The sequence below is a fragment of the Phasianus colchicus genome, chromosome 3 (genome assembly GCF_987193195.1).
Source record: "Phasianus colchicus chromosome 3, bPhaCol1.hap1.1, whole genome shotgun sequence".
Lineage (NCBI taxonomy): Eukaryota > Metazoa > Chordata > Aves > Galliformes > Phasianidae > Phasianus > Phasianus colchicus.
Window position 1 is genome coordinate 50,208,962 of NC_143438.1, and position 11,112 is coordinate 50,220,073.

Consider the following 11,112-nt stretch of genomic DNA (forward strand, 5'->3'; position numbering starts at 1 on the left):
TGAACATTGATATTCTTGTATGGGCCAGTGCTCGATGAAGTTACTAGAGACATGCGGTCATCAGATGCAGGTCCATCTTATGTTCCATCAGTCCCATATAGGCCATCACCAGGTGTTGCACGTGATCTGACTGTAACACTGGAACGCTTTGATGGCATTTAATTCCTTCTGGTGATCCTGAAGGCTCGAAGACTCACAGGGAGTAATACAGATGTTTCAGGGGTACCAGGAGGGGAAGGTCTGCCCTCCAGGGCAAGATACAGGCTGTATTTCTATCCTGGGTCAACACTTCCGCTTGTACTGGGGCACGTCCCGGCTGCCTGTACCCCACCTTCTGGCCAGATATCTGTGGCTGCATAACTATGTGAGGCACCAAAGGAGGTGTCCTGATCTGCCATAGGGACACAATGGGGCATTAGTAATGAAGATTGGAGTGTTGACCACAATATATAATATGCTTGATCACATAAAGAACGAGCACGTGATCCTAGATAGCCAGCATGGCTTCACCAGGGGAAGGTCATGCTTAACTAATCTTGTGGCCTTCTATGATGGAGTGACGGCATTGGTGGACGAAGGGAAGGCAACTGATGTCATTTACCTGGACCTGAGCAAGGCCTTTGACATGGTCCCCCATCACATCCTCATCTCCAAACTGGAGGGAAGTGGATTTGACGGGTGGACAACTAGATGGATAAGCAATTGGTTGAAAGGCCGCAGACAGAGGGTGGTGGTCAATGGCTCTATGTCCAGGTGGAGGCCGGTAACGAGCGGTGTCCCTCAAGGGTCTGTCTTGGGACCGGTGCTCTTTAACATCTTTATTAATGACATCGATGAGGGAATGGAGTGCACCCTCAGCAAGTTTGCTGATGACACCAAGCTGAGTGGTGCAGTCGATACGGTGGAGGGAAGGGAGGCCATTCAGAGGGACCTTGACAGGCTGGAAAGCTGGGCTCGGGTGAACCTAATGAGGTTCAATAAGGCAAAGTGCAAGGTTTTGCACTTGGGCCGGAAGAACCCCAGGCACCTGTACAGGCTGGGGGGAGTTGTCCTTGAGAGCAGCTCGGCAGAGAAAGACCTAGGGGTCCTGATAGATGAGAAACTTAACATGAGCCAGCAGTGCGCTCTGGCAGCCCGGAAAGCAAATGGGATCCTGGGCTCCATCAGGAGAGGGGTGGTCAGCAGGGATAGGGAGGTGATTGTCCCTCTCTACTCTGCTCTTGTGAGGCCCCATCTGGAGTACTGTGTTCAGGTGTGGAGCCCTCAGTACAAAAAAGACATGGAGATTTTGGAAAGGGTCCAGAGGAGGGCCACGAAGATGATCAGGGGGCTGGAGCACCTCCCCTATGAGGACAGGCTGAGGGAGTTGGGTTTGTTCAGCCTGGAGAAGAGAAGGTTGCGGGGCGACCTCATTGCAGCCTTTCAATATCTGAAGGGAACTTACTCCCAGGAGGGGAGTAAACTCTTCATAAGGGCTGATAATAGCAGGACACGGGGAAATGGTTTTAAGTTAAAAGAGGGAAGATTTAGGTTGGATGTTAGGGGGAAGTTTTTTACTAGGAGGGTGGTTAGGTCCTGGAACAGGCTGCCCAGGGATGTTGTGGATGCCCCGTCCTTGGAGGTGTTCAAGACCAGGTTGGACGAGGCTCTGGGCAACCTGATCTAGTAAAGGTGTATGTTTGGTGGCCCTGCTAGGCAGGGGGGTTGGAACTACATGATCCTTGAGGTCCCCTCCAACCCAGGTCATTCTGTGATTCTGTGATTCTGTGATATCAGTAGGCCACGTACCTATTACTGGAGGAACTACTGAGCCTCCCACCTCCAACAATCTCCCCCAAGGTGCAAGTAGGCCACACCACCTGGGTCCTACCTGCACCTTCCAAGGCCATTTTATTCTATGGGTGCCTGGTTCTAAGTTCTCAGGGGCAGGGAGCAGAGGATTATTTTCATTACCAATCTGGGGTCTTACCTGATAATCAGTGCCCCTAATTTGGATCCTAAGCAGGGTGGCCTATGTTGTCCGTAGCATTCTCAGGGCACTGGGTCTGCCATCTCGGGGTCTTTCATTCAGGTCCCGCAAGGTTTCATACAGTCTTTTCATCCACCCCTGCAGGGACTGGGAGTCTGTCTTCAGGGCAGCCTTAAGAATACCATTATAACATTCAATGAGGCCTGCCCCCGTTGGATTATATGGCAGGTGGAATCGCCATTCGATGTTGTTTTTTCTTCTGCCCAGCGCTGTATCATTGCACCAGTAAAATGAGTCCCTTGGTTGCTCTCGATGACTTGAGATGTCCCATAGGCAGACATCAGTTTAGTCAGTGCCTTGATGGTATATGCCTGATTTGCTTTCAGTACTGGGTAGGCCTGCAGTAGCCCCACTTGCAGTGTTGACGCAGGTCAGGGCATATCTCACCCCCTCAGACCGAGGAAGGGGCCCAATGTAATCGACCTGCCATCGCTGGAGAGGGTTGTGTCCTCTAGCAAGATGGGCTGTTGTTTCAGGCAATGATCTCAGTCTCATCTTAGAGCAAGCATCCCAATCCTGGCATGTCTGGATGATGTCAGGTAGCTGTATGGGCAGTCCCCATGCTTTAGCAGCTGCCCACATTGTCTTTTGTCCTGCATACCGTAGCTTCTGATGTAACCAATGGGCGATGTTCTCAGATGGTGAATTCTCAATCTATCAAACTCGGGCCAGCGTGTCAGCTTCATCATTTCCTGGTGACTGTAGGGGCTGATGACCAGAAACATGGTAGACACGTATAGTCCTGTGTTTGACTGTACCATGTGTCTAACCACATCTTTGCCCCAGATTGGTCAGGCGTGGATGGTCCATTCCTGGGTGACCCACTGTGCAATCCAAAGAATGAGCCCCTCATACACAGCCCAACTATCTGTACAGATATTCAGAATACCATCACCGGGTTCCTTGGTTATAACCATCCACACGGCTCGCAGTTCTGCCCATTGGCTGCTCTGACCATCCCCCTCGTCAAACCAGACTGTCTCATTCAAAGGATGGTATGCTATTGCTCTCCACTTGCTCGGGTTGCCCTTGCTGGACCCATCTGTATACCAGGCATCTTCAGGGATAGGATATTTCCCCTCCTGAACAGGACTCTTCTCTAGTGAAGCGACCAGTGTTTCTTTTGGTGCATCACAATGATAGGTCACTGGGCCTAGGATCTTCTGAAGTTCTTCTTTTAAGGGTGATGAAGACAGACTGCTCCTTTGGCTGAGGTAGGCGACCCATCGTGCCACTGTTTGTGCTTGGGCCACCCCTGTCTTAGGAAGGTGGGTCAGATCTTTCACCCACCCCTGAATCGGCAGAGTGGTCTTAACTATAACAACTTCAGCCATCTGGGTTATTGGCTCTACTGCCTGTAATGCTGAATAGGCAGCCAATAACTGTTTTTCAATTATACTATATCTTTCTTCTGCTCCATGCCAGACCTGAGACCAAAAACCAATGGGGGTCCGAACAGAACTCTGGCATTGCCACAGGCCCCGACCAAAACCATCTCGAGTAACATGAACATCCAACTCAGCTGGGAGGGTAGGATCAAATATACCCAATGCCTGGGCTTGTTTAACTGCCAGTTTTGTCTGTTGGAAAGCAGCCTGTTCTGTTTTCCCCATCCCATAGCTGCCCCTTTTTTGTGAGTCTGTACAGTGGCCTTAGCAGCTGCGCTAGGTGAGGTATAAAGGAACGCCAGTAACCCAATATACCTAGAAACTCTTGCAGCTGCTTCAATGTTGTAGGGACTGGGAACGCCTGAACCTTATCTATGACAGCACTGGGTAGTACTTTAGTCTTTCCTGACCAAACCAGCCCCAGGAATTTTACAGACAGGCCCGGACCTTGCACCTTTTGGGGATTTATAGCCTATCCCCTCTGTTGTAAACAGGCGGTTAATGAATCTGCCACCTGCCCTACTGCCTCCAGTGAGTCGGATGTCAGCAGGAGATCATCAATATAATGATATAGGTTAACATCATCAGGTTTTTTCCAATCAGCCAGGTCACACACCACTAGATTGTGACAATACATTGGTGAATGCACCTGTGGCAGGACCTGAAAGGTCCACTGCCTGCCTCCCCACATAAACACAAATTGATCTTGCAATTCCTCAGCAATTGGGATACTGAAGAACGCATTTGCTAAATCTAGGACACAATGATAGGTTTTTATCTCCCTACTCAATGTATCGATTAGGGAGGCAATATTGGGTACGGCCGCATGAATAGGCGGCATGACCTTATTTAATTCTCTGTAATCTACTGTCATTCTCCACATGCCATCCGACTTCCGCACTGGCCATATGGGGGAATTATATGGCTGTGAGCAGGTCTTATAATGCCCACTTTTTCTAATTCCTGCACCGTTCTCGATATTTCATCTTGCCCACCCAGGAGTCTGTACTGTCTTACATTAGTAACCTGGTGTGGTTTCAGCAGGCAAATAGACCCATGTTTTGCATGGCCTCTTAATATTGCCTGCACTGCACTGATACTGATACATCTGTCGAAGTCTGAACTCCCTCACAGTTGTCTGGAGAGCCAGACCCCATAGAATATCTATGCCCAAGATGTACTCCTGGACTGGGGCAATAGATACCATATACTCCTAGGGTGGGAGATGCCCAACCCACAGTTTCAACCATGTTTGGGTGACAGGAAGAGTCTGTCCCCCAAAACCACCAATCACCACTCTGTCTCCATCAAATTTGGTTGGATCTCCATAAATAATTGATGTTTCTGCTCCAGTGTCCACTAATGCCATAGCTCTTTGAATATTTTTTCAGGACCAATAAATCGTTAATTCTACGTAGGGCCTTCGGTCCCATCTGGAGGCCCTAGGGGGACTAACATCCCTCGTCACGCCATGAATTGAGCTATGTCCAATTCTTTTGCTTCTGGTGGCTCAGGCATTGTAGCCCAAGACACCTGAGGCAGCTTTTTTTCCCTATTAGGAACAATGAAATCTTCTAAGTTCCATGTCATTGTTGGCATTCTCTCTATAACCCTTACCCTTGGTTTCTTAGGGTGGGTCTGAAATATTTGGTTGTCCTTTAGTTGTTTCCACAGTTGGAGAAGGATATGGTTGGGCTGGCAGTCAATCTTAGCAAATTGGACCCCAGCCCAAATTAAATCATTAAACATTTGTTTTCGGGAGACCCTTATGGGTCCTGATTGAGGAGCTCGAGTAGCCGGCATTTTGGTTTTAGTCACCAGCAAGACCTCGGCTTCTTCTAGTGACCGAATGTTGCGCCTATTCCGCAGGCGTTGTTTCTCCTAGGTCGGCCACTGACTGGCAGCCTGCTGGACAACTGCTTCTGAGGCCATTAGGGGATTTAATATGGAGACCAGAGTACTGTACAGATGGGAGGGAGCTTGTTGTAAAATTAGGTCTCTCATCCCTGCTGAGAATTTGACCAGATCCAGGCCATCAAATGTGTCCTCATGAATTGCTTCCCTTACACCTAGTTCATGGATATAATTTTGAAGGTCCTCCATGGAGGACCACATCCCTGTATGTAAAAGAATATCAGATTTATTGGGCCATACCATACGGCAGGCCGCCATTAACCATTCTATTGATTACCTGCATATAACCTCTGTCTGAGAGCAGGATGGACAGTCATAGTGGCCAATTTGGCTATTTCCAGGCCATTCACCAGAACACTTTCTGTCCCAGAATCCCACAATCTTAATAACTAAGCTGGCACACTTTCTCTAGGTTTCTGCCTAAATCACTGTACTAAGTCCATCAGTTCTGTTGCCATGTATGGCCGGGCTGTTACTTGCAAGTGGGTCTGAGCAGGGGGCCACTGATCAGGTGGCACCCCTACCAGTCTGTCCTGTACCTTTTTTGTTTTTTGAGTTATAACAGGACAGACTTCTAGTGCATCCGTCAAAATTGGAGATTCAAGATCTGATTTAGATTGTTTATTTTCCTGATCAACACAGTCTGTTGATTCAGGAGCCTGGTCATCGTTTATTGAAATATTACGAACTTAACCTATTGGAAGATATAGAATTGGTTTTTTTTTTTCCTGTTAACATGCCAAGTTCCTGTTTTAATTTTTCAATACGATCTTTCAAAAGTTCATTTTCATTCACTAATGTATTATTCCTCATTTCAGCATTATTTAAAGCATTTAATAGTGACCATACCACTGTAGAAGCAGCAAATTGCCTTTCTCTTGTAAGAAAATTTATCTTCGCCTAGTCCCTGAAAGTAATCTGCTAGGCAATATGGGGAGATGTTTCCCACAACACATAGGGGACCTCATTTTTCAATGATAACTGCCAGTTCATAATAAGGGGATCCCACAAATCCTGGGATCTGCCCTGGAATCATTTTATCTAGGGGGGGTAGTATTCCCCCCCTTGAACCATTTACAGAAATTCCAAAGAAAGGACATAGTGTAAGTTTTAGTATATTCAGCTTGCCTGCCTGGCTAAGTGTATAAGCAATGAAAATTATATAAAGGAATATTATACAATCAAATAATATTAAGATGTTATAGTAACAAAATAAGCAAGAGAGTTAAGCACAGCAAGACAAAGAGAATAAATAGGATGCTTACCCATCTTGTGGACTTGCTCAGGAAACTCCAGTGGAATGGATCTTCTGAAGAGAGAGATCCTTCCCCACTGGTAGTCAGCTCTTAAATGGGTCTAGGAGAGGTGGAGCCAGGCTCCACCCCTTCCTGCAGCACAGGTGAATTGCTTTCAGCTGTGCTCCCAGGGCTGACTCATTGCTCGCCTCAGGTGACTAATCAGAGGTTCAGGCCGTGACTCAGCAATTCCCATACACCCTCTCATTTATGAAACACCTGCACGATATATGAAGTAATCCCTGTGAATATTTGTTTCCCTAGATATTGTATTTCTTCAGATGAGGATTGAATGCAGGGAAGACTGCATGGAAACTCAGCAAACTGATTAGCAAAGCTAATCAGGTAAAGTTTCATAGGACTTCTAAACTGTGTGGTTGTAGCTAGTTGCTGCTGCAAGACAAAGGCTATGCTCTCCTACTGTCATAATCGAAGTGACTTTGCTGCTTGACTAAGGCATGGTAAGTCAGGCTAGAAGTGAGACCAGCAGTAAAATAAGCTGAGAATAAATGTTTTCCACTAGTGTCTCAATCAGGCTGGGCAAGAGACAGCTCAGACACAGGGAACTTGTATAACACTGACTTAGGTAAGCCTGCACTCTCCCACACCTGCGTGCCACTTTTTCCTCCTGTGTCAGCTCTAAGCTAGGCACTCCCTGGTGCTGCCTCTGGTGCTTAACTGATTCCTTGTGAGTTGACTGAAATCTTCCTAACTCTGTGAGGGTAAGAGAGTGAGGGAAGAAGTTTGGAACTCTCATTTTTAGTGGCTAAACCATTGCTATCGCTCACTGAGACTGCATTTTGATGTTACAGCAAATTTTAATACCATGCATGCAAGCTGCTACTGAAGAAAACTCAATCATACATCAAAATCTACAATTCATTTAAAAAAAAATAATAATAATAAAAAAAATTTCATGGTTGTTAAGTCTAGTTCAGGGGAAGCTGTATATATAGACTGTATATATAGAATTGGTTGGGAAGAATAGAACTGCTGCTTTTTGCTTTTTGGCAATCTCCAGTTAGGTGGTGCTATCAGGATGTGAAACACTCCTCTTAGCTTGCTTTCAAAACAGATGAAAACTAAACTCAGATTGTAAAAAAACAATCAGTTATGAGTTGGGTCTACAGCTGCAGAACAGCTTTTCCTGGCATAGGGGGACAAGAAGGTGCAGTTAGGGACAGGAGTTGGGGAAATTTACTCTCTTGACAGTGGTGTGATTTTAGGTTGGCTGATACTGACCAAGTTACTCCCCTGGAAGGGTATTCCAAGGGACAGGAGAAATTTTTGTCTGTTTATAATAATTGGCTCAGCAAAATGAGTCAATTTTTTTTTTAAATGTATGTTTTAATTTTGGAAATCCGGTATTTTCAATGGCCTCACAAGCAGGCAGATTTGCAAAAGAATGGGAGGATGAAGAACTATGCCAGTGAGTGGATAACTGAATAGGAAATTGGGAAATTATACACCTCTTCAACTGGCTTTACTTTTAGGCAAATTAAAATGTGAAATTCTGCCTTGGATATTCTAGAGTAGTTTGTAATGAAGAAGAAAAAGGATGTACCTCAGCAACTCTCTCTTGTTACATGCTGTAATGGTGCTACTTTAACATCTTTATGTGCTGTTTAACAATGACATCGATGATGGAATCGAGTGCACCCTCAGCAAGTTTTCTGATGACACCAAGCTGAGTGGTGCAGTTGGTATGGTGGAAGAAAGGGATGCCATTCAGAGGGACCTCAACAGACTTGAAAGGTGGGCCTGGTGAACCTAATGAGGTTAACACAGGAAAGTGCAAGGTTTTGCATTTGGGCCAGAGGAATCTATGCAAACTGGAAGGAGCAGTTCTGGAGAGCAGAGAAGAACCTGGGGGTCTTGATGAATGAAAAGCTTAACATGAGCCAGCAGTGTGCCCTACAGCTCGGAAAGCAAATGGTATCCTGGGCTCCATTAGAAGAGGGGTGGCCAGCAGGGACAGGGAGGTGATTGTCCCCCTCTACGCTGCTCTTGTGAGGCCCCATCTGGAGTACTGCGTCCAGGTTTGGAGCCCCCAGTACAAGAAGGACAGAGAGCTTTGGAGAGGGTCCAGAGGAGGGACACAAAGATGATCAGAGGGCTGGAGCACCTCCCCTATGAAGACAGGCTGAGGGAGCTGGGCTTGTTCAGCCTGGAGAAATGAAGGCTGCGGGGTGACCTCACTGCAGCATTTCAGTACCTAAAGAGAACCTACAGAGGAGAGGGGAATCAACTCTTTGAAAGGGTAGATAACAGCAGGATGAGGGGAAATGGTTTTAAGTTGAGGGAGGGAAGACTTATGTTGGATGTTGGGGGGAAGTTCTTTACTATGAGAGTGGTGAGGCTGCCCAGAGAGGTTGTGGATGCCCCATCCCTGGAGATGTTTAAGGCCAGGTTGAATGGGGCCCTGGGCAGCTTGGTCTAGCATTAAATGAGGAGGTTGGTGCCTTGCATGTGGCAGGGGGGTTGGGGATTCATGATCCTTGAGGTCCCTTCCAACCCAGGCCATTCTGTGTGATTCTGCCAGCCCAGTTTTGTGGTGCAGTGGGGTGGAAGAAGTGGTACAATACAAAAAACATGATGTGTGGTACATTAGGGAGCCTGATATTTTTAATGTGTTCTTTGAGGGTCTACGTCCATATTTAATTCCGTAAGTGAACTTTCACTAAACTTAAAAACAAACGAACAACAACAACAAAAAACTTTTATGTTTATGAATTTTATTTAAAATTTCTCAGAATGACAAAGTTACTTCTACATGTCCTTTAAAATTTGTGTTTCAGTCTTCACCTGTATTGCTTTTACAGCAGTTTTTGACTTAAAGAAATCATTACAATAATTTGCTTCTTGAATTTTGACTTATTCTTAACTAATAAAATAATCATCATGATTTCTTTAGCATCCTCTTACATTGTCAGCTAATGCTAGACTGGCGATCTATAGCACCATAAACTATCTCTTAAGGATCCAGAAACAACTGAATACATCTCATACAACGTTGCAACTCTTGCAGGTAAGCAGTTGAACACTTTTTGTCTTCTGTGTAAAAGCTTCAGGTGATCCTTAGTATTGAAAACAAATCAGTTGCTTCTATTTTTATCTGTAAAAAGAGGAAGTCAGTTTAAATTGTCTTTGTATGACTTTAAAAACTGGTTTTCACAAGAAAATACTAGCTATTTTAAAGAGCATCAACAAACATATCTGTTCCTTGTGTATAGATCTATCTGAGAGCTTTCTTGCGTAAGCCAGAAGTGATAATGCAAATAAAATTCCTGTATAAAAAAGTTGAGCTGAAACTGTAAACTTAAAAACAACAATAAAATCTTTTTCAGAAGAGGGCTCCATGAACAGCCAAAGTGAAATGAAAACTAGTAGATACATTGATAGTTTCTGATGTTGAAGACCAGTACAACACCTGCAGTGGGCTGATTGATTGCAACCATCTGAGATGCTCCTTTGAATTTGTTTACATCTGTGCCTGAGGTCCTGTTAAAGGATAACTTGGTTAAGCTTTAATTTCTGTAGTCTCTGTGATTTTAACAGGGAATGGTTACCAATTCTACCTCTGTTATTTCTGTGTGACTTGAGTGGATTTGCTCAACTGGAATGCTATCTACAAATTAATTGCTGATCATAAAAAATAATCTGTTGGTATATGAGAAATTAATAGCTCTGTGGTGAACTTCCATATTTAGCCTTTTCAATTCTGTGAGTTTTTTTGTCTGTATATTGAGCCAGCATCTTAATTTTATGGGATGCTAGTACTGGTCAACCTCTTCATGGTGTTGGCCATAAAGCACTGGCTGTAGACCTTTGGGTATGTCTGTCTTGATTGTGGATTTTGATAGTAGTGGCAGTCCTGGATTGTACCTAACAGTTTTGGAAGGTGTCAATTATATATGTACATGCATAAATGGACTAAATGGACAATCTCTTCTGTGCAATAAAAGTGTTTGGGTAGTCAATGCATTTCTTTAAAAGGTGGATGATGAATTCTGAATGAAAAACCAGCAGGATTAGAAAATTCAAGTGAGCTAGGGAACTGTATTTGGATTTGGAAATAAATTTATAATAAGCTACAGCAAAGATATATGAATAGTTGTAGAAGATCAACAAAGCTTGATGCTCTCCTCAAGAAATGGCAGCTTGTTCACACAGCAAACAATAAGTAGATTCTGAAATTTGTTTCTTTGTGATTCTTTTGTTCACTTGTTGCTTTTTATAGAAACTTTTCTTTGTAGATGCTGAAAATTCTCATGCAAACTGTATTTGAAGGGATGCAAAAGCAGCTAAGATATTGCAAGAGGTTTTGTGCTAGTGGATTTTGAGTCATACCTTGCTCTTGATCATGGGTTTCACAACTTAAGTGAGCAGGACTGGGACACATGGTGCAGGCTTCCTTGAATGTAGAATGTAAACGAAAAGATCACCCTTTTGGAGGTGCAGCTGTGCCAGTGGAAAGAATAGTGAG